Source organism: Lycium ferocissimum, chromosome 4 (genome assembly GCF_029784015.1).
Source record: "Lycium ferocissimum isolate CSIRO_LF1 chromosome 4, AGI_CSIRO_Lferr_CH_V1, whole genome shotgun sequence".
In the NCBI taxonomy this organism is placed as follows: Eukaryota; Viridiplantae; Streptophyta; class Magnoliopsida; order Solanales; family Solanaceae; genus Lycium; species Lycium ferocissimum.
The window spans coordinates 15,883,135-15,907,915 of NC_081345.1; positions in this window are offsets into that span (position 1 = coordinate 15,883,135).

Genomic DNA, 24,781 nt, shown 5'->3' on the forward strand with positions numbered 1-24,781 from the left:
TTATGATTAAGCTAACTATATTGGAAGAATAAGCATAAAATGCCAGCGATCCCGGACCAAAGGAGAGAGCTTCAATATATAATTTCTATTACAATGTTCTTGATCTTAAAAAAGCTAACCCTTAAAAGTAGGGAAATGCCTCCTATTTATAGTTTTGCCTTATGGGCCTTGTATACAACATAAAACCCCTTTAGAATAAAGAAAACCCTAAAAGGATAAGGTTGGGCCGTACGGTCTGACACCCGTACGATTGGCAGTACAATGTGGCAAAACGGTCTTGACGAGTGACAATTTTGTAACTGACACCCGGACTAACGGCCACGATCAACTCGGCCATGGAGAAACCGGACCAAACGATTTCCTCCGCTTTCTTCTGATCAACCACTTCTAGTGCAATACCTCCGGTTCGAAAGAAAGTCTTCATGCTCGTGCTTGTTTCTTTCTTCCCTCGATTCCCGGTCTCACCGGTCTAGCATAAATCCGATTTTTACCGTATACAAATATAGTCATAAGTTATAACTTTTATCAAGCCAAAAAGACAAGCCAAAGAATGTAGTGTAAAATTAATCAGAAGAACTTTGTCTGAATCTCATAAAGTGAAAAATGAAAAATATTCTGAGACAGAAAGAGTGATTTTTTTTAGGATACTGAACTCTTTCCATATTGACAAACTGGTCAATCTTCACCTCAAATTTGATGTCTGAAGTATTGATAAATCTCTCTTTAATTTTATTACAACAACAACCCTGGTTGTTAGTTTTCTCGCATTGTTTAGCTAAACTCAGATTAAACGAAATAGTTGTAAGTCAACAATCAGAATAAAATTAATTTACAATAATCTCTTGCCACAGTGCATACTTGTGGGTGTATATGTGTATTTACATAGAAGACGCCACTAATATATAGGGTGATAATTGAACTGATATTTCCTATCATCTATCATGTTGCATTTATCATCGATTAGCTGATTTTATCATTAGGCGACCAAAGCTTTCAAAGGAAGTGCAACTATAGCCAATGCCATTTGGCAATTGGCACCAATATTTTATTTCCGGTTCAACGCATGTACAGTACATGTTCCAAATATTAATGAAGAAGAAGTCCTATACAGTGATCGGTCACGCAACCAGTGCATCAAGGTGAACTGAAGGCAAATTAGACTATCAAGTGAATTTAAATAAAGCAAGAGAGAGAACATGCAGGTATTGGCCACTTTAAAAAGATACAGACTGATATGCAAGTTGCTGACGGTTAATTTTATTCCTCCTTTTCTCATCGTGCATTTTCAAATTAGTAGTAGTAAATTAATTATGATAATATAACGTGATATTCAGTTGAAGTAAAAAGTCGAAAGGATATATTATTCCTGTCACTTACAATATGTTGTGTCTAACCCCATATATATTTATAAAACTATAATAATACAAGTTATAGTGACCTAGGAGATCTGATTATACGAACCAAGCTATCCTCTATCCGTAGGATTACTAGTTAACATATATAAGAGTCAAATTCTTTCTTCAAAGGAGTCGTTCCAATAAAACTCAAATTCACGACAAGAAAGAAGACATTTGCCAACAAAAATATTTTTGTTGTCATAAATAGACTGTTGCTGTATAAACTTTTCCCAACGGCTGTTATTGCAACGACGCGTAACAACCTTTTTGTTGTTGCCAAAAGTACTTTTTGCAACAACAGTCAATACTATGACAACAAAATTAAATTGTTTGGCAATAAAAAAAAATTATTTTTAAAAGATTCATCATATATGCCAATAATAAAACTAAGTTATTGCCAAATATTGAATTTTGCCAATTATATTATTTTTGTTAGCAAAAGAGCTGTTGCCCTTTTTGTACTTTCTTGTAATGATTTGGTCAAAAAAAGAGGCTTGATAAGGATATTGACAAGTTGGTATATCTTTGGTGAATAGAAATTGAACAGAGATCTTTGCAAGCAACCTTGTCACAGACCAAGTGAAAGTCCATTTCCACATGCTTGGTGCGGGCATGAAAAACTAGATTGATGGACAAATAGGTTGCACCAAGATTGTCGCGCCAAATTGTCTTGTTTAAGATTCTGAAGCTGCATATGAAGGTTGAGAATTCGAGTATTCGATGGCTACTAGAAGGCTGCCTCAAGAGCGTCCCAAACATATTTTACTGTGGATAGTCCTATAACAACTAGAATTGTATCTTCTCAGGAAAGGAGCTGATCATAATCAATTGTTCCTGTTTGATCCACCGAAGATATTCCGGATTGATGACATGAGAAGGTGGGGACATACATAGCAAAAAAGGTCCTGTACCTCGAGGATCAACAAAGTTTTGTGTATTTCAAAAAGGATAGTTTAATTTGTAGAGGTTAATTTTATGGAGATATAGTGATGGGCATTGTTCAGAGGAGAAGAGACGGGTTGTTCGCTTGAGCCATGATTGTTTTTTGAGAAGCGGACGATGAGTCAGACGTATGCTCTGATACCATAATATAATGTGATATTCAGCTGAAGCAAAAATCGAAAGGATATATTAATTCTGTCACTTGCAATATGTTGTGTCTACCACCATATATATTTATACAACTATACTAATACAAGTTATATGTAACTTAGGAGATCCAATTATACTATAACCAAGCTATTCCTTATCCGTAGAGTCGAATTCTTCAAAAGAGTGTTCTAATACATGAAAATAAAACAATGAAAGGACAAAAGCGGATTTTTAACTTTCACTTCATTGAATGATAAAAAGGGACAAAATTCAGTTCAAACGTTACAAGCTAGTAGGGAACAATCAAGAAAACTCTAATGCTTCAAAGTGAAAATCATCAAATTTACTAATGTCGTCCATATCCAAAACATGCAAGTCAGAAGATGTCATACTCGAAACCACACCTTCAAGAGAAAAATCATCTGCCATTATAGTCGGAGAAGATGACATGAAATCCTGCTAATCCACTGCAGAAGATATATCACTATGTAACTTTGAGTCTTTCTTGAAGTGATCATCTGATGAAGTGGCTCCTTTAGTGAACATTTACAAACGTGATGACCAAAGTATGTGTTACGGTTCACTTTTACGTGTGTTGAGGCATAAAGGCTACTGCGAAGTTATTGGTGTACTAATTGGATTTTAGTAATTTTTTAGAGTCGCCACCTAATTTATTAAAGGAAAACTAGGAAAACCGGGTAAAAGATTTTTTCAAGCAAGAGAGAAATCTTTTTGGTACCAAAGTTCGAGGTAAATGTTTTGGTGATCCCCTAAGGAAGGTTTTACTCACCCTAGTATTAAAGATCCGCAGAATACGATTGATCTACGAGCTTCAATGTGTGATTAATGTATTATTTGCTTGAAAGTGTTTAGTTTTCTGCAAAATGTCATTCATTTCTTTATCATAAACTTAAGAAAATTTTGGCAAAAAGTCCCCTTAAAATGTAGGGTTTTTGGTTTCAAAAATCTGTATAAGTGTTCAACTCACTTCATTTTCAGACCAAGACACACGCGGGATTTCTCAAGGGTAGGGTCACTACTATTTTGATCCTAATGATATGAGTTTAGTCCTTATAGGTTTTAATTACATATATATAAGAAAGTATGGAGTATATCTCCTTATTTTTTGTAATATAAGTGTATAGTAGAAAAAATGGAAAGTTTCGTTAAGTCCAATTTGATCTTATTGAAGCTCAATATGTCAAACATAGCCCACAACCAAGCCGTCTTACTCAAAACTTAGTGCAAGTGTATTTCTCCTTGATTTGTCCCTTAAGTTTGGGCTTTTGGCCTCGAAAACCTTTTATCTTATTCTGAAAAGTTTATCAAAGTTAAAGGCAAAATGAGGCCATTTTTCTTGATTCTGAAAAATTCTGGATTTTAACTCCTCGGCCTTTTCTCAAAATTTTAGTTCAAGTTCTAAAGAAACAGTCCTTGAGTTCATTTTTTGATTCAACCCAATATTGAAACCCAAAAGGAAACAGTTACAACGTTTTTAAGGCCCAAAACTTATCCTTTATCATTTCCTAATTTCTATGAGGGGCAGCAAGGCCAAAAAATACAACTTAGTGCCAAATTTAAGAACTTATTTAGACTTGACCAAATATTTGAACCATTTTTAAACTTAAGAACTTAAGAAACTGAGTGTTGATTTCATGCGAGTATTAGATTGGGCGAGGTTTAGAAAGCATTTAGGCGATTTCCTATTAATACTAAGCATTTTTCCTAAGTTCTAACATTCATAGGGGTTTCAATATTTACAAGTATTGTTTACATATACAACTATATTACAAACAAATACATGAGATATATAAAGAGAAAGTTAGGCTGCTGGGCCTACCTAAGCCCACCAGTTAACTATTTTCACCTATAGTTGGGCCTTCAAATGCAAATAATAGCTTCCCTTTCAGAATCAGACTCGATCAAACAAGAGAGTTGGGCCTCAGGCCTAACACGGTTTATGCGGAAACAAATGGCCCAAGTGACTCGAGAGGAAGTCCCATGCACACAAAGGGGAAGAGAAAAGAAATGGATTGGAGAATATCTATGCCTTGGCAAATTAATTATCAAGAACTAATGAGGAACACAATCATATTATGTAGACATATATACATACATGTTCACACTTAGCAAAATAGACGAGCAAGAATTGAGGGCCCAAACTCAGAATCATATACAAGCGAGGGCCCAATCAAGACAAACAGATAAAGGAATAGGCCCAAGTTTTACCACAATGCATACGCAACAAAGCACATATCAGTCTTAAACGATATACAAAGTATATATTCTTGTATACATCAAAGCGTATACAGGCTATATACACCTTGTATATCTCATGTACATTATCATACAAATAACCCCAGTTAAGGAAAAAAACTAAAGTAGTCATGAAGTATGGCCTGTTAAAGGAGAATATAGGTAGATAGGATTCAAACATAGCATGCTCATATCTTACTCATACAACAGACTTCATACATAGACAAATGATCAATCATTTTAGATAAGGTAGGCCTATGTTTAAGATTGAATGATTGGTTCGACATGTTAACCTTTTGATATGAACACATGGGTGAAACAAGATAAATATAACCCTTGTTATGACATGCTAGTGAGGACAAGACACTATTTCAGACTCCTATAACCTTTTACATTATTTTCTCTTAAACCAAAATGTGAGTACTTCCTTAAATAAGATCAACTTCACATAAATAGAGCATATACTGTCATGAAAAGGCCTTAAAACAAGCAGACAAATTGAGCTTGATAGACACATACACAGACATGCCTAATTGATCATAATGGCACACAACAACAAAACAGGTCAATATCAGGGAAAACATTATTTTTAAATATTTTGAGTAAAACAGGGACTAAATGTACTTTAAGCATACCAATGGCAGTGTCAGACAAATAAAAGCACATGATCACTTAGAAAACTATAGCAATAGGTACTGAGAAAACCAAATAGGTATTTTTCAGAATCAAGAGGGATTATACTACACTCAGGCACAAGTAATTATCTTAACATGGCCTACATAACACAGATCAGGCAGATATGTTAAATTCTCAAGTCAAGGGCCTCAGAGTCCAAATTTTAGCCAAGCAAATCAACCATTTGAACATCACAAATCCTATAAGCAGATAATCAGGGCATTCAAAAGGGTATCAGACTGAGTTTAGGTTAGTTGAATCTCATTTTTTTTTACCAATACTATAATATACATAGACTTAGGGATACTAAAACATGTTTAACAAACTACAGGAGCATACTAACCATCCAATAGGTCAGATACAAATTCATACCCAAACTAATACCAATATTTCAAAGGCATGAGACTGAGCCAAATGGAGTAATGGCATCTAGAAATACTTTGACCTAACTGAAAATATGAAGAAGCCCTCTGCTAAATTAAACATGCTTCAGAGGTTGCAAAGTGCTCTAAATACATGTCAAGTTAAAACACATGAAGCTAAGCACAAACACATCATAGTGTCTAAGTATCTAAACTTATAAATCAGACTATCAATGAACTAACATGATTAAGGTTGTGGATAATAATCAAGTAGTTAAAAGACCTCCATTACCACTGGACTGAACATGACTAAGTAGATAAAACATGATTAAGTATATAAAACATGGTTGGGCAAACTACAGATAGACTAAGTAAGATCAAGCATAATTAACAGCTACAAATCTGAACTAATCCTATCATTAACTAAAATCAAGCATGATTAATAACTTCAAATCTAAGCTAACCATATGATTAGGCAAGCTAATTGAGTCAAACAGAGTGTATAAGCATATTATTTGATAGACAATAACACAGATTAACTGATCAGTATTGAGCTAATCTAAACTATATTAAACATGCATTAACTGTTACACCTCGACAATTTGATATCGTTGCGTCGTGAATAGACTAACGTCAGTTAAGTCGGACCTTCAAGACTACAAGAGGGTGATTGGCAGCCTTAATGTATATACGATAAGATTTTTAAGTCATAGGACTTGGTGAAACTAGGTTCGTCAAAGGAAGTGGAGTATAAGTTATGTTTGGGGAGGATTTCATGGGTGTCGAACTAACGAGTATTTAGTAAGGTCTTGAGGACAAGTTATAATGTCCGTTAGATCGTTAAGGATGTGTTACACAAGTACCAAGAAGGTTCCATAAGGATTCGAGATCAAACGAAGCGATGAGAGCAAATCCGGAAAAGCATGGTTTATACGGCCATACATACGGACCGTATAATTTGTACGGCCGTATGTCTGTCCGTAGAACCCCTCCAGAAAGGGGTAAGTTTCTGGAAGAAACATACGGTCCAATATACGGACCGTATAAATTATACGGTCCGTATAGTGGACCGTATATTTCGGGTCGGAGTCGAATTTTATTTTTATATATGTATGATCCCTTTTTTTTTTCTCACTTCTCATCTCTCCAACACCCTTTAAACCTCTAGAACTTTCTCCATATTACACTAACGTATTCAAGAGCGAAATCAAGGATCAAACATCAAAAGTTGGTAGAATCAAGGGTGTGAATGCTTCCTAAGGGTTGATAGAAGTTGAGAATCTCTTTGGTATTGAAGTGGAGTTATTCTCACCCAAAGATCATCTCTACATAATCAAAAGTGAGTTTTATGATTATTTCATGTTAATGATAGTGTTGAGTAGTTGAAGAACTTGAATTAGAAACAAGTATGGAATATGAGCTTAAGTATGCAAATAATGGTATGTTGGTTTGAAAGGTAGTTGAGTGATGATTCATGGTATAATATGAGTATAATCTTGTCACGAATGGTACTAATGATGTTGAGGAAGTATTATGTGAATGATAAGCTTGATGTTGTATTATAGTTATGGTTATGGAGGATCTTGGAGTGAATTTGGAAATTGAATAACATCTAGCCAAGGGAATTTATGTGTTATGATATTATGGGCGTTGCTATGATGTTTGGGAGCTGTTTTATTATTTAAGGGAAAGTTGTTGAAACAAACGAAATGCTGTCCAATTTTCGTTAGCCTTATTCGCTTTGGTTCAGGCTTAAGTATACCTTCAACAATCTAACCTTCGTACGAACCCCTTGTATGTAGAATTGTAAGCCGGAAGGAGAGCTCTTAGTCGACATCGTTAAGGAGATACAAAGGTATGTAAGGCTATCCCCTTTCCTTCAAAGGCATGACTCTTGTTTCATAATTTCTTCCCTATACTTCCATGACCTTCTTACATCCCTAAAGATGAAGTCGGAAGAACTTTGAGAACTTCTTACAAGATACGTTCCATAACGATAAAGATGACAATGATGACTTCATGATGCAGATATTTCTATGCTTATGGTTTCATTGATACTATTCTTCCTTGTCGTCTCACCTCAAAACACTAGTTCCTTGAGGTGAGACTTAACGGTGAGGATGACGCCATAATGTAATCGGAGGTTCACGACCTTACGTCACTACGATAAAACGCACTTTATTTGGGCTCTCATGCATGCTAGGTATATTATATGTGTATATGATATGTATATGTATATAGGGGACATGGGGAAAGGTGAGATTTATAGACGCATGATAGCCACGATCGGTGGTATCTTATGATATCATCCTGGATGCGGGATGCCCGGACGCGGGATATATGGGTAATGGATCGGGCCGTTCGTTCCGCGACAATATATTGATATATAATGATATATGGATCGGGCTGCACGTTCCGCAACAATACATGATATGGTGATATTTTTACGAGCTTGCATGCATGACTCCGCCTTAAGAAATGACAGTCATCGGTTATCTTCTTATCTTTATTTTATCTTCTGTCCCTTGTTATTTTATGATGCATGCCTTACATACTCAGTACATTACTCGTACTGACGTCCCTTTCCTTCTTGGATCTTTGTGTTCATGCCCACAGGTAGACGGAGAGACGACCCAGCTTCCTAGGAGCCAGACCAACACGCAAGAGCACTTCCATACTCCGGAGGTGCAGTTTCTGATATATCCTTTTGTGTTCATACTCGGATATGGCGGGGTCCTGTCCTGTCTTCATGACTTCAGAGTTTTAGTTAGAGGCTCGTAGATACTCATGTGTGGGTAGTGGATGTTATGCGACTCTCATTGTATATTCTGTATATTATTCTTCTGCTACCGCGAGGGCTTATGTATATATATGTGTGTACATATTTTATGGAGTTTATATGTTTACAGGTTAAGACGATAGTAGTATGGTGTGTGGTGCTCGGTAGTCAGCTTCAGGTGCCCTTCATGGCCCACTAGGCGGGTCGTGACATTAACATGCTTAAAGAAAGTACTAAACTACACATACATAGCTAACTAATCAAGACTAAAAATAGACTAAGAACACATATAACACATAAACATATAGGAAAACAAGAAATGATCTAAAATAAAAAGGAGAGAAAATTACCTTTTATGTGTGTAGTCTTGGTCGAGTTTGAAATTGGAGACCTCTATATGCTTCTTTCACCTAAAGCTCCGGCACAAACGAGAAAAAAAAACAAGTTTTTAAAACATAACTATTCTAAAAAAATTAAAGGTTTCAAAGCAAATTGCTAAAACTGTAGGTATTTTTAGATTTTTTGTGAATATATGATGGTATTCACTGTACTTAGAAATGTGAATTGGGGGTTCTATATATAGACCCCCAATTTTCTCAAACCCTATATTGGAACCGATGTGGGACAAGGCCAATTTCTCAAAATTGTTTAACTCAGAATCAATTGACGGTTGAGATTGAACACAAATAAACAATGAAAGGCCAGATTCGGCCCCAAAATATCGATCTGTTTGGTTCATCTTAAACCAATGATGGATTTCAAACGCAACAGAACAAAACCCATTAAGGATTTTCATATATATAGCCGTTGTAAAGCAGAAAAACAAAGGAAAAGGGGGATGATTTTACCGTGTTTGGCTGTGCTACAGTGGAGAGAGGGTAAAGCAGCAATTAATGCTTTACCCCATTTGGTCGAGCATCCTCTGCATAAAGCAAAAGCTAATTCAACCTTTGCATTTTCAGGCCGATGACGAGGAGAGAGGTGAGAAAGTGAGGCGGCTAGGGTTTTCAAGGGGAAAGAAGAGGGAAGGGGTGTGTTTGGTTTAAGAGAAAGAGAAATGGGGCGTATTACCCCCTTTATCGTGGAGCTGGGCCGGGTCTAATCCTTATTGGACCGGACTCAGCTCATAAAAAAAACGAAATAGGCAGCCCAAGTGCCTATGCCCCCATATACATGATATATGCGGATATATGCATATATTCGTATATATTCGTTTGTATAGAACGGGGAAAATATGCAACTTTACTAAAATAGCCAAATCAGAAATGCCTTGTCAAATAATGATTTCAATTATAACCGAACTTAACTACTTAATTGATTAAATTAACTTAAAGGCAGCGGCTAATATTGTGATGAGGAGTTTGCAAAATTAGCCTTAATTGAACAAAGTCATGGAATTGGCTATCCATTGATTACTTCAATTGTAGCCTCAACTAAGTACATAGTAAACAATTTTCAAATAAATGCAATGTTAAGAATTGAGTAAAACAGAGTAAAATGCTTGCTAATTGATATCTGATAATTCAAACAATTAAATAAATAATTATTTCAAACTATTTCCTTGATTAAATTTAGCAAATATATCATAATTGTTGCAAACTAATTTCCAAATGATTTATAGAATTATAGAAATTATTTTACCAAATAAGAATGGTAAAATATTATTTAAATAATTTTATAAAATCATTTTGAATTCTAAAAATAATATTTCACTCCATTTGATATTCACAGACTCTGGGTAATTAAAATAAATTATGGGAGGTCAAAAATTAGTTGTCAACAACTGCCCCTTCAGTGTTTGGGGATGGCAAGGTCATCCCTGAGCAATAAAATTTGATTAACCCTAATTTTTGGCTGACCCATCTTCATATCACCTCTCATTTTTATGCAATTTCAAATATGTGGTCGGGCCCTGGCTTCTGCGTTTCCTACATATCTCAGGTTTCATGAGAATTCAAGCCATTTCTAGTTCATCTCAATTATGACTTCTAAATGCAAATTTAAAGAAAGCTGAGGTTCCCTGGTTACAAAACTGGGAGGTCCGATGTGATTGGTCGGAGCGTGACTGACTCTCTGGTATTGAGTTCGCCTACATATCCCTATTTTTAGGAATCAAGTCACTTGTAGTTTGACTCGATCGGAGGAAAAGGATATCCCTTATGCAGGAATGCCTTTGTGTGCACCGGTGTGTGTCCGACCGGTTGCGAAATAAAAGAAAAACAAATAGGCGTATAAGCAAATAACTGTTCTTGTATGGCTGAGTGGGGAGGAGTGTCCTTCCAAGTCCTGGCCGATAAGCTTAACTCTCATGGGCACCCTATCTCGGTTGCTGCATAAGAAAAAGTTCCACATTTGCTCCACATATGTCTGGATCTGATTTGACCAGCCGGCTCCATCTAGCGGCTGTAAATCTGCTTCCACCTGCTGAGTAACGTTGGTTGATTCTAATGATGAATACTGCGATCATCTGACCGGGTTTACATCGTCATTAATCTTTGGAGCAAACACTGCGGTCATCTGGCCGGATTTACATCGCCTTTAATCCTTAGAGCGAATACTGCAGCCATCTGACTGGATCTATATCGCTTTTAATCTTTGGAGCGAATACTGCGGTCATCTGACCAGATTTACATCGCTTTACCCTCTTGATTGTGCCATGTAGCTTGTATGAATGGCCTTCTCGGTAGTTTGTATGAATATGGCCCTTTCGGCAGTTTGTACGAATATGGCCCTCTCGGCATAGTTGTATCAATATGGCCCTCTCGACATGTTTGTATGAATATGGCCTTCTTGGCATGTTTATATGAATATGGCCCTCTCGGCAGTTTGTATGCATGGCCTTCTTGGCATGTTTGTATGCATGGCCCTCTCGGCATGTTTTTATGAATGGCCCTCTCGGCATATCTGTAAGAATGGCCCTCTTGGCAAGTTTGTATAAATATGGCCCTTTCGACAGTTTGTATGCATGGCCATCTCAGTATATTTGTATGAATGGGCATCTTGGCATGCTTGTATGAATGGCCCTCTTGGGAGCAGGAAAATAGTTATGCAATGGCCCTCATAGAAAATAAAAAGATGTGATGCCCCTCTTGGCAGCAGAAAAATAGATAATGCAATGGCCCTCATGGAAAATAAGAAGAAGTGATGGCCCTCTTGGCAGTAGGAAAATAGATATGCAATGGCCCTCATGGCAAATAAGAAGAAGTGATGGCCCTCTTGGCAGCAGGAAAATAGATATGCAATGGCCCTCATGGCAAATAAGAAGAAGTAATGGTGATCACAGACATGGCCCCTTCGGCTAAATCGTCTTTCTTTCGTCCTTTACGCCGGTTGTGACCCTCTTGGTCAGGTATGCAGTATTGTTTTACTATGACCCCATCGGCCGAAAATTTTGCCGTTTGCAGCCTTTTGTCCTTTGTGAGCCCTTATGGCCAGGTGTTTGCCCTCATGGCATTTTTGTCCTTTTGTAGGCCTTGTGGCTAGATATTTGCCCTTGCGGCTAGATATTTGCCCTTGCGGCGTTCAAATCCTTATAGCCCTCGCGGCTAGATATTTGCCCTTTGTGGTATTCAAATCCTTTTTATAGCCCTCGTGGCTGGGTATTTGCCCTTGTGGCATTCAAATCCTTTATAGCCCTCGTGGCTGGATATTTTGCCCTTGTGGCATTCAGATCTTTATAGCCCTTGTGGCTAAATATTTTTCTGAAAGCCTGATCTTAGCAGCGGTCTTGACCTTCTTTTGGCGAACCGTTTTCTACACATGAAGCAAAGTTAGAAAAAGGATCATCCTCCGATGTCCTGGGGACCTGCATCAGAAATGGGTTAGTGTTTTCCTATTTAAAGTTGATTCGTGTCGTCATCGCTGTTTCATCTTCGACTTTCTAGAATCAAAACCTCTTCGGCTCCGGTATTTGAAAGATGAATTTATTTTCATTATGCAGAAATTGGTTTTGCAAAGTCACCATAAAGTTATCTATTTGTAGGGAAATAAATGCATTGTTTTGAAAGCTGTAAGGTTAATTGTCATAACATGTACTTTGAATGAGGGAAATCCCTTCTTCACTGACTGGGGTTCTTCGCTTCCTCGCGTAGAATTTTTTAGACCTTTTCTCAAAAATTCTGCCCCAGTTTAAATCTTGATCGACGAACTCTCGTGCCGAATCTTCCGAGTTGCGGGAAATTTTGAGGTCCCTTAAAATTTCTGCCTCAGTTCACAGTATTTAATAAATGAACTGAGGCAGAAATTTTTGAGATCTTCTCAGAAATTGCGCCTCAGTTGGGCATGTGGCGATCCTTGCGTCCTTCGTGAAGCCTTATCTCTGAGGCTTCCTAGGGGTTTCTTGGGTTTTTCTTTTGGTGCGACAGAGCTCAAAGAGAGCCTACGTTTCCTGTCGCGGTAGGAATCAGGTCGAACGTAATTCGGGATAAAAGTAAATGAGGTTTTGGATTTTACTAATTATGCAATCAGGTCCCAAATGGACTGCCTATGTATCCCACTGTGGGGAAGTCAGGTCATTACGTAGTTCATCTTACAAAAGATGTTTTGTTTTTCCTATCTACTATGAAATGGTTACAAGCAAAAGGAAATAGCTAATACAAGCAAATAAAAATAACGATTACAAGCAAAAGTACTATTACGATGCGAACAACTTGTCTTCATGCGTAGTAGCTCTTGATTGCGTCTGAATTGATTGGCTTTGGCCACTCTTGTCTGTCCATTTCAGCCAGTACTACAGCTCCTCCGGAGAGTACTTTGCGGACCACATAAGGACCTTGCCAGTTGGGAACGAATTTCCCTTTGTATTCATCTTGATGCGGGAAAATTCTTTTGAGCCTTTGTCTGCCTAATTTGAAAAAGTCGAGTCCTGTTGGTTTGTTGAAGGCTTTTTCCATCCTCTGTCGGTATAGTTGATCGTGGCATACGGTAACTATCCTCTTTTCGTCAATTAAAGCCAGTTGCTCATATGGAGCTCGGACCCGTTTCGGCATTGTCCAGTGCTTCTTGGATGATCCTTAAGGAAGGTATCTCGACCTCGGCAGGTATAACTGCTTCAGTACCATAGACCAGCAGGTATGGAGTTGCTCCTATTGAAGTTCTGGCTGTAGTACGGTATTCTAGTAAAGCATAAGGCAATTGCTCGTGCCAACCTTTGTAATTGTCTGTCATTTTCCTCAATATCCTCTTGATATTCTTATTGGTAACCTACGGTTCCGTTCATTTGTGGCCGATAGGCTGTCAAGTTTCGATAAGTGATCGTGAATTGCTCACAGATATCCTTCATCAGATGGCTATTCATATTGGCCCCATTGCCAGTTCTGATAGACTCAGGTATGCCGAATCGGCATATGATATTGTTTAGCACGAAATCGGCTACCATTTTATTTGTCACTGACTTGTGTGATGTCGCTTCCACCCATTTGGTGAAGTATCAATGGCGACTAAAATGAATCAATGCCCGTTTGAGTCTGCGGGTTCGATGGGTCCAATAATGTCCATGCCCCAGGCGACGAATAGCCAGGGTGAGCTCATAGCATTAAGCTCACTCGGCGGAACCTTGATTAGATCACCGTGGATTTGACATTGATGGCACCTTTGCACATACTTGCAGCAATCACTTTCCATGGTCATCCAATAATATCCAGCTCGGAGAATCTTGGCGGTACAAATCCATTCATAGGGGTCCACATGTCCCAACATGTACTTTTTCTAAAAGTTTGGTGGCTTCGCTGGCATCTACACATCGAAGCAAACCCAAATCCGGTCTCCGTTTGTACAACATTACTTTGTTCAGGAATAAACCATTTGCCATTCTTCTGATGGTCTTCTTTTGTCCACTCGTGAATCCTTCGGGGTATTGCCATTTCTCCAAGTGTATTTTGATGTCACTGTACCATGGCTTGCCAGCCGGCTCTGCTTCTACGTGGCAGCAATGTGCGTTCTCTTCCTTCAAGCTTATCCTCAGCGGATCGATGTGACTGCTTTCAAGATGTTGGATCATTGATGCTATTGTGGCCAGCGTTTTGGCAAACTCGTTCTGAGCTCTTGGAGTATGTCGGAATTCGATCTTTCAAAATTTCTTGCACAGTATTTGTGCCAAGTTCACGTATGACAAGATCTTTTCATTTTTGGTGGCCCATTCGCCTTGTACTTGATGAATTAGTAGGTCAGAATCTCCAATGAACAACAATTCATAGATGTCCATATCCAGTGCCATTCTGAGACCTAAAATGCAGGCTTCGTATTTGGTCATGTTATTGGTACAACTGAATTTGAGCTTCGCGGCCATTGGGTAATGTTGCCTATTTTCTGATAATAAAATTGCTCCTATTCCGGAACCCTTGTAGTTGACAGCTCCATCGAAGAACAATCTCCATCCTGCGGATAGTTCCACTGCTTCCTCTTCTATGGCCAATACCCCTTCGTCTGGGAAATGAGTACGGAAGGGTTCAAAATCTTCGTCCACAGGACTTTCAACTAGCAGGTCGACTAAGGTTTGTCCTTTAAAGGCCTTTTGTGCTATATATACAATGTTGAATTCGCTCAGCAGCATTTGTCATTTGGCCAACTTCCCGATGGGCATAGGCTGACGGAAGATATACCTCAAGGGATCCATCTTGGATATGAGATGAGTGGTATAGGAAGACAAATAATGTCTCAATATCTGGGCTACCCAAGTGAAAGCGCAGTAGGTTTTCTCCACTACCATACATCTTGTTTCACAGGCTGTGAACTTTTTGCTCAGGTAGTAAATGGCACGTTCCTTTTCCCTTCTTCATTGTGTTGTCCTAACACTCAACCGAAGGCATTTTTCGGCAACCGATAAATATAGCAACAGTGGGCTCCTGAGCCTTAGTGGTACCAAGACTGGTGGATTGGACAGGTATCTCTTGATAGTATCAAATGCCTCTTGGCACTCTTCTGTCCATTTTGTGGGAGCGTCTTTGCTTAAAAGCTTGAGGATGGGCTCCAAAATGATGGTGGATTGAGCTATGAATCGTCCAATGTAATTTAACCTTCCCAGGAAACTCATGACTTCTTTCTTGGTTTTGGGAGAAGGTAATTTTTGGATTGCTTTGATCTTTGTTGGGTCTAGCTATATGCCTCTTCGGCTGACTACGAACTCCAGTAATTTTTCGGCCGGTACCCCAAATGTACATTTAGCCGAGTTCAATTTTAAGTTGAATTTACGAAGACTATCGAAGAATTTCCTCAAATGAGTAGTATGCTCCGAATTTTCCTTTGACTTGATAATGACATCATCCATATATACTTCAATTTCTCTATGAATCATGTAGTGGAAAATGGTGGTCATGGCTCTCATGTAGGTTGCGCCGACATTTTTTAGGCCGAAAGGCATTACTCTGTAATGGTACACCCCCCATGGAGTGATGAAGGCTGTTTTCTCTGCATCCTCTCTATCCATTAGGATTTGATGATAACCGACGCTACAATCCATAAATGATTGTAGCTCGTGTTTGGCACAATTATCAATGAGTATGTGGTTGTTAGGTAGTGGGAAATTGTCCTTTGGACTGGCTTTGTTGAGATCTCGGTAATCTACACAGATTCTTATCTTTCCATCCTTTTTGGGTACCGACACTATATTGACCAACCAAGTGGGGTATGAGGTTACTTCTACTACCCCGGACTTGATTTGCTTTCTACCTTATCCTTGATGGGGATACTGAGGTCAGCTTGAATTGTCGGATTTTCTATTTTACAGGAGCGAAACCCATATTGATAGGTAACATGTGGGATACTACGCTGGTACTTAGCCCTGGCTTGTTAGCGTATAGCCATGTGAAGATATCCACGTACTCCTTCAGTAAGTTTATCAATGCTTCTCTTAGGGGTGCCTCTAAGTGTGCACTTTATCCTTTTTTCTTTGACATTCTCTTTGTCACCTAGATTTATTGTTACACCTCGAAAAAAATTTCGTTGATGCACAGTGAATAGACTAACGAAGAGCATGAAGTATATGGTATTTCAATAAGTAAGGAATGACATTTGATGACCCTAATTAAGATTTCAAAGACATTCGAGGTAAGAGGAGAAAGTTTGCCAAGAGAAGGCAAGGCATACGATATGTATCGGAAAGGATTTACGAGTAATAAGTTAATGATGATTTAATGATGCTTTGGAGAAGAGTTATAACGTCCCTTGGATTGTTAATGCGTGATAAACAAGTGTCAAGAAGGTTCCATAAGGATTGGAGATCAAACGAGTCGACGAGAATGAGTTCGGAAGAACTAGGCATTATACGGCCCAACATACTGGCCGTATGTTTGGCCGTATAATCAGCCCAGATGGCCAGCCTCACTAGAACAAATCTACAGCCAGACATACGGTCAGTGAAATTTATACGGACCGTATATTAGTCCGTAGATTTGGAGCGGGACAGATTTGAGTATTATTAATAAGGGGTCCAAGTTATTTCATTTCATTTCCCCTTCACTCCCTTCTCTCTAGAACTCTCTAGAATACTTCTCCACACTCCTCCCACAAGAATTCAAGAGATATTAGTGATCAACTTCATCAAACCAAGTGAATCAAGTGTAAGAAACTCATTAAAGTTCACTCAAGACAAGGAATCCAAGTGAAGGTGAAACTAGGGTTTTGCTCAAGTGAAGTGTTTCCACCCAAGGGTCATTCCTATACCATCTAAGGTAAGTTTTATGGTATTTCCATGTTGTTTAAGGTATTGAGAAGTTGAAACACTTGGATTGTAGAAGAATATAGAAAATGGGTCATGAATGTGGGAATAGTGTCATTTTTGAGTAAAAGCTTGGATTGAGTCATGATTCTTGATGTGTTGTGATTATGGTTATGTTATAAATGATGTTAAGAACATGGGATAGACATTGTATATGAATGAATGTAATCGTGTGCTATGACCATGGATATGAATGATTGGAAGTGAATTGAGAAGTTCGGATAATGTAGGTGAATAAAGACTATTGTTATGATGTTGTGAATGTTATTATTGATGTTTGGGAGTTGATATATGATATGGAGGAAGTCATATAAATAAAGGAGATGCTATCCAATTTTCTCTAGCTTTAGTCATGTATGCTAAGCTATCGATTTTCTAATGATAGTATAACTCTAATGAAGGTAGAAACGTGAGCATTGAAGGAGAACGTGCAAGGGATAGAATAGTTAAACGGAAAGGTATGTAAGGCTAACCCTTCTTTCATAAGGCATGGTTCCTTGGCCAAATATCTAATCTTCTATGAGCCTATGATGTCCTCCAAATGATGCTATCTTCAAAAGCTACTAAGCTCATGAATCTCGATATGTTACGATTGTACTAAATTCCTCCTATGATGAGAATCCTCTAGGGACAGATGTAATGAACGACGATAGTAATGATGCTAAAGATGCTTATGAGCTTTTATGTATATGTGTCTATGTATGGCTATTATGCAACCCCGAGCTTATATGGTCGGGTAGAATATATATATATATATATATATAACGCACCACTGCAGTTGGGCACGGATAACCCTGAGCCCTGGTAGGGCCAGGTATGTATACTCACCGAGCCTTTCCATGGCTGGGTATGTGAAAAACTGAACCTTCATGGTCGGGTATGCTATGTACATGATATGGATATGTATACGATATGAATATGAATATAAATACGAATATGCTATGAATATGAAAATGGATACGAAATGTAAATGAGTACAGATAATACAGATACAGATATGGATGTACGTACACAATCACGCATTAGAAATGGAAAGTCCCTATGAAAAGCAAGTAAGTGTTTATGACGATGGTTCTACTACCTCCCATCTTATGCTATTTCTTATGTTGCTTATTATACTTCTATAATGATGTTGATCATGCTTTACATACTCAGTACATTCTTCGTACTGACGTCCTTTTGTTTGTGGACGCTGCGTCATGCCCGCAGGTAGCCAGGGAGACAGGCTTGATCCATAGCTTTATTACTCAGGGACTACATAGCGGAGATCCATTTCATTCGGAGCTACAAATTTTGGTATTTATTCTTTTGTGTACATATTTATGGGCATGGCGGGGTCCTATCCCGCCTACATGATATGACATACTCTCCTTAGATGCTCGTAGACATGTGTATATGGTTAGATGTATTTGGCCTTGTCGGCCTATATTTTGGATATCATTTTGTTAGCCTCGTCGGCTTATGTACATTGTTGTGGGCATAGTTGTCGATGATGATATAAATGAATTGTTGCCCAATGGAATTAGTATGAATAATGGATGGAAAGTATGATTTAGCTATGTGGCTCACCTAGATGTAAATGTGAAAGTATGATAAGAGGTGCCCGGGTGGGTTAGCACTGGTTGCCAGTCGTGGCCCTCCAGTTGGTTCGTGACATTTATGGCTTCTGTTTCATCCATGTTCGGTTTCCGCTCACTCTCTAACTGCTCTACCTCTTTCACGAGACCCTCGGGAAACATTGTGGTCTCATCGTATTCCTCGAACTCTTCTTCCTCTATGCTGCCCGACTCATTCGTTTCGCAACATGTCATGACATTTAGGGTTGTTTTATCATTTTTATTACTGAAGATTCATGGCAAAGTATGTTAGTATAAAACAATGCATGCGTAATAAATAACTAAATAAAATTATTTTAATTAAACCGAGGCTTTCGTTGATTTAGATTAATAAAAGTACAAACCGTGGTCCTTGCTTGGATTAACGTCAAGCCATTTTCATTTTTGAAAACATTATCAGGTACATAAAGTGACAAAAAGTGACTAATCGAGCCTCAACCGATTCTCCCTATTTTCAAAATAAATTTATCTTTCTTTACTGAAGATCCAGTAGCGGGGTAGAGGTCCAATTGGCAGCTGCTCGCCTGGATCTGCATCTCTGATTATGGGTGCTTCTGCATATTCTTCTAAGATGACTGAGCAATCTTCTTTTTGGAATAACATCCCTATCCCTTCTTCAATGTCACCATCACCCGGCATAGGCATTCGGTTAGGAAATGACTGGTACAGATTTAGAATGGGTTTGCGGAGATCTGCAACCTCTTGCCTCTTCTTGGTAGGTATCTCATCTTCAGTCGGGACATATCCCAGTCTGAAATGAAAATTATCTTGGGGAAGGGGAATTGGCTCAGTGATGTCGTGCAAATTCTTTCCCAGACCTTTCCCGGGTTCGAATCTGTTCAAGAGCATAATTGAAGCAATCATCTTATATACTGCCCGCATAGGAATCTCAAGGTATTCTATTTTGTGGGCAGCCCCCACGAGTTCCATTGCATGGAAATCCGTTCCTTTGGGTGTCGCTTCGATGACAGGTACGAAATTATCTGGGTAATTATGCATGCTTGCTTCTTCATGGATTATCACTTTTTGTTCCTTCCAAACGAATTTCAGAGACTGGTGAGGTGAAGATGATACTGCTCCTTCCATGTGGATCCATGGCCTCCCCAAGAGTAAATTGTAGTTGGCAGGTATTTCCATAACCTGAAACTCGGTAGTGAACTCTGCTGGACCTATTTGAATGTCCAGATCAACTGCTCCGGTGGCATCACATCGACCTCCGTCAAATACTGTTATATTAGTGTGGCTCTGACAAACCTTTCCAAGGTCATATCTCAGCTGTGCTAGGGTAGACTCGGGACAAATGTTGAGTCTCGCCTCGTTGTCGATCAACACACGAGTCACTACTTTGTTACGGCATATGATAGTGATGTGCAGTGCTTTGTTATGATCTGTGACTTCCTTGGGCAGCTCTTTTTTCATGAAGGTAATTTGGTGTTCTTCCATAACATAGGTGCCATTTCGGCCAGATTCTCACTACTCGTCCCAGCTGGGACATGGGCTTCCTCCAACACCTTCACTAGAGCCAAGCGATGTTGGGGTGAACTTTGCAAAAGTGCCAACACCGAGATTTCGGCCGGTGTTTTCTTCAAGTGCTCCAAAATGGAGCATTCTTTGGCTGCATCCGGTGCCAGAAATCTTCGGTATCACCCTCAGTAATTGCCCTTTTCTGATTTCCCTCTCTTCGGGGTGCCCCTTGGGCTAGATCTTCAGGAGTATAGCACCTTCCCGATCTCGTAATTCCGTGGGCGGCAGCGACTTGGACCACAAATTCTTTTTGAGGCGGTGCAGGGGTTACTTGGGCCACATGCACAACAACTGGCGCAGGGATTAGTACTTTGAATTGTGGACGTTCTTGTAGAGAAAGTGACACCACTGTGCGCTCAAGCTCTTTCATAGATTCTCGGATTGTGACACTGCCTGTGACCCAGTCCTCTTCTCTTTCTATCATATGAATTACGTTGTTACCATGGTTTGGCAGGGGATTGGTGTTCACATTTGGAGGAGCTGTTTGGAGCATAATCTCCTTTCGGTCAATCATGTCTTGTATTTTGTACTTGAGATTAATGCAATCTTCAGTACTGTGTCCTATGCCATTAGAATGGTAAGCACATGTCTGGTCAGCTCGGTAAAATCGATTCTTTGGTCAACGACCTTTGGGGGAAGCGTTTGGATCATCCCGACCACGCTCAATCTTTTGAACAAATCAGTCTGCGATTCCATTAATGGAGTGAATACACGGGTAGGATTCTCTTCGAAGTTCTGACATGGCGCATTGTAGGTATTTGGTGGTGGCTGATTTTCATAGGTATTGGATTGGTTATTTTGTGAAGGACGGTAAGCGAGTGGGGGAGTTTGATAATTTGGCTGTAGAGCTTGGTAATACAGGGGAGGTGATTGGAAGGTATTTTGTGTGGTTTGGTAATTCGGGGGTGGTGATTGAAAGGTCGCCTGAGCGTAATATACGGGCACCGTATTGTAAGGAGCGGGTATGTAAGTATTTAGGGGAGGTGAAGCATATGCTTTCATCGGGAATTCATCCCTTCTTTTGGGTTTTGGGCTAGGAGTGTGGGATATGCTTGCCACGTCTTTCTTCTTCTTTCTTATAAACCCTGTTGAACTTGACCCAACGGACTTTCCGATCATACTTATGATTCAACCTGTTTTGAGACCATCTTCTATGGCCTCTCCCATTTTGACAAGTTCGGAGAATAGTCTTCCGGCCATTGAAAGCATTCTGTCATAGAAGTCTGTTTCCTGTGAACGGATGAAGACCGACACCAATTCTTCCTCGCCCATTAGCGGTTGTACCCAGGCAACTTCTGTTCTCCACCTACTTGCATACTCGCGAAAGTTCTCGGTGGATTTCTGCTTGACCTTTTCCAAATAGTACATGTTCGGTACCGTTTCCATGTTAAAGAGGAATCTTTCCATGAAGGCCACAACCATGTATTCCTATGTGATCCAACGGCGTATGTCTTGTGCCGTGAACCATTTTGAGACTTTTCTGGTCAAACTTTTGCTGAACAGCCTCATAATGAGTGCTTGGTTGTCTCGAACGCCGACTAATTGGTCACAGTAGGCCTGTAGATGTGCTTTCGGATTACCTGTCCCATTAAATAGGTCAAAACGCGGCACCTTGAAGCCTTCGAGCAAATTCAAATTTGGATGCATACACAAATCGTCATAGCTCAAACCAGTGCCAGTGAGGGTGGTTTTCATGGACCGTTCCAACATTGCGGTCATCTTCCGTTCAAGCCTTTCTTCTTGTTTTTCCTACTCGGCCTTTCACGCCTTTTCCATCTCCTCATAGTGGTCGATTTCTTGATCGGGCGAGAAGGCATTTGGGGTGGTAGGTGTATGGAATGAAACAGTGGGGCGATTTGGGTGAGTAGGGGTAGTTTTGGTAGTTGGTAGTAAGATGGTGCTTGGTTGTATAGTGATACCGGGGTGGGTATTTTGTGGTGTTGGAAGGATGGAACAGAGTGGGTGGTTCCAGGAATTTGGGTAGTTTTAGCGATGTTGGTGTATGGTAAGAAATATCAATGTGACCTTCGTGAATTGAGGTGAATGGTATGGTAGTCACAGTGGATTGGGTGGGAAAGTGGTCGGGTAACGGCGAATTCAGAGATGGAAAGAATGGTGGAGGCCTTCTTTCTTCAGCAAGGGCCTCTCGGGCAACATTAGCTGCTTTGTTTCGTGCCACTTCCTCTTGAAGATGGGCGATTTTCTCAAACATCATTTTCATGACGTCTTCAGTAGATGATGACTCAAGTAGTTCGTAGAGGCAATTCTCTGAGAGCAATGTCAGTAGGGCTAGTTTCGTTCCTTAATATACCAGTCATCGTTTCTTTGCCTTTATTTTGTTGGGATAAGGATGCTATTGCAGCTTTGGATTTGGTGAAGTATGCCGGTGTGAACACGAATCAACCTCTTTTTCTATAAGAAAAGAATAACTCAAAGGCAAATAGAGTTAGTTCGTTAGGTAATAGAAGATAATCAAGATATCACACATAGATGGCAGTTAAAAACACTTAGCACATAAATAATCATATGTTTGATTTAAATGCTCGATTGATCTCTTGTACCGGGTTTTGGATACTTGGGCTTTGTTAAGTGGGAAAATTTAATATTTATAATATATAGGGATCGAGTCTTATGTAGACTGCCTACGTATCCCTCCGCAGGAAATCAGGCCCTTCCGTAGTTCAATTTACATAAGATAAGACTCCCTACCTTAAAACCTACCCGTGACCAGGACCAATAGGGGCTTCCTGTGTATCCTTTGTCAGGAAATCAGGTTGGCGCAGTTCCGTTTACATAAAATAGGCGGGACAAAAATGTATCATAAAATAGGCGGGACAAATATGTATTAAGTACAAAAAATGAGATCCCCTCGAACTACCTAAAAGGTGACCTTTCTTTTGAGGTCAAAACAGGTTATTTGTCCGTTCAACCCTTTCCCGGCCCTAAAGGCCATAAATTCTAATACTGAGGCGGGAGCACCAACCAAATGGCGCCTTTGTGGATCAGGTTCTCCACCTCAAACTTGAATGTGTCGCATTCGTCTATGTCGTGCCCCAAAGCTCCAGAATGGTACAAACACATTTTGCGGGGGCCAAACCCTTCAGTTTGAGCCCTTCTGGCTCTGATCGGGTTAATCTTTCCGATGCTGACCAATTTCTGGAAGTGCTGGCATAAGAGTCCTTAAATAATATAAAGTCGTAGCGCCAACTATGAGTGTTCAGCGTAATCCCTTCTGTAGGAGAGATATTGTCGTGGACCAAAAGTGACTGTCGGCCCCACATTTTGGTGATGCTTTTCTTATCTATCAGCTCGATGAGCCTTTTCTTGAAGGCCAAACATTCATTGATGGTGTGCCCTGCTTGATCCTGGTGAAAAGGGCATCTCTTGTGCCCGAAGACCGGGGTACACGGTGGCAACCTGTCGAAGCTAATACTGACTATCCCTTTGCTTCGAAACTTGATAATCACTTCCTCCCTTGTTACGTGCTTAGGCGAGATGCGGTAGGGACAATCTAATGCCTTGAGTGCAATATCTCACCATTCGAGCGAAGCTGGTCGGACATACTCTATCCGTTCCTTAGGTTCTCCCCTGGGACTTGATGGCGCAGCAGAAGTCCCTTCCCTTTTTGGGCTTAGTGACACTGCAGAGGTAGCCTCCCTTGATGGCTAACTGCCGGTCCGATTTCATTTCTTCCTCCTCGGACTCCTCAATTATCGGGATGTATTCGGGAAGGATTTCTTTTCTCTTATCCAGGACATTCTCTTCTTGAATTTCAATTGGTTCCTTGGGTGAACTTTCCGCCGAATCCATCAACTCATCAGCTTCTTTGATCTTGGTCTTGACTGCTCGGATTTTCTTTTGCCTAAATCTTTCAGCGAAGCGAGATCTCATTCTTTCTCATAGCTTCCAGCTCTGGTGCGTTCTTGGTGTTCATCTTCAGGTTTTGAGAAGGTTTCTAGACTTAGTACTGGTATTTTTTGTTCATTATTTTCTTTGGGGGGAGTGAACGGTACTTGAGATCAATTAAGCATTTAAACGAAACATATGAAAGCAAGTAAGTCACATAAAGCAGTTTGTAAAATTACACTACTCGCGTTCCTAAACGTACTAACTGTTTGAAATATATATGTGCCATTTGAATCAAACCATTGCCCCATAATCATTAATAATAATATTCTTCCCCAAAGGGGTACAAAAGATAAAGTAAAGACAGTGCATAAAGTAAATCAGCAAAAGCGTCCTCCGGTGGTGGATGATGAAGCCCGATCTCGATCGGTCTTGGCCTTCTTCGCCTTTCAGAGGGTAGTTTGGATATGAAGATGGGCCGATGTCAAAGTGGCTTCCATCAGAAATCCCTTTTGTGTGAA